This window comes from Rhinoderma darwinii, chromosome 13, assembly GCF_050947455.1.
Source record: "Rhinoderma darwinii isolate aRhiDar2 chromosome 13, aRhiDar2.hap1, whole genome shotgun sequence".
NCBI classification, from domain to species: Eukaryota; Metazoa; Chordata; class Amphibia; order Anura; family Rhinodermatidae; genus Rhinoderma; species Rhinoderma darwinii.
In genome coordinates this window covers 20,564,853-20,565,288 of record NC_134699.1, presented here as the reverse complement: position 1 = coordinate 20,565,288, position 436 = coordinate 20,564,853, and positions in this window count along the sequence as shown.

The following is a 436-nucleotide window of genomic DNA, read 5'->3' as shown; positions in this document are numbered from 1 at the left end:
AAGAAGCCTGCTATATAATATACAAGTAAAATAATCACTCATAGTAATTGAAGCCTATCACCTGGACATTGGTGTCGGGGCCCGTTTCAGTTTGGGGCCAAATTATTACTTGCTATTGACTTGTTTGGAACCCTATGGAAGAAAGCATCAATGAGAACCTGAGGAAATCTTCACATTTCCTATAATTTCCTTAGAACGTGGAAGAAAGCCGAGACAAATGCACAAAGGCCAACAGAAGGGTCTCCAACAGTGTCATAGAAGATTGCAAGATGGACTGGAAACCTGAGGAACGTCTTCTCTTCTGCCTCCCAGACACTAAAAAGCAAGTGCCCCTTCCATAATCTTTCTCCAGTTACTGTAACCTGGCGACCGGCCGGGAAATATTTAATGGACTTGGCAACTGATAAACGTAATTATACACAAGCAAAGCCGATCT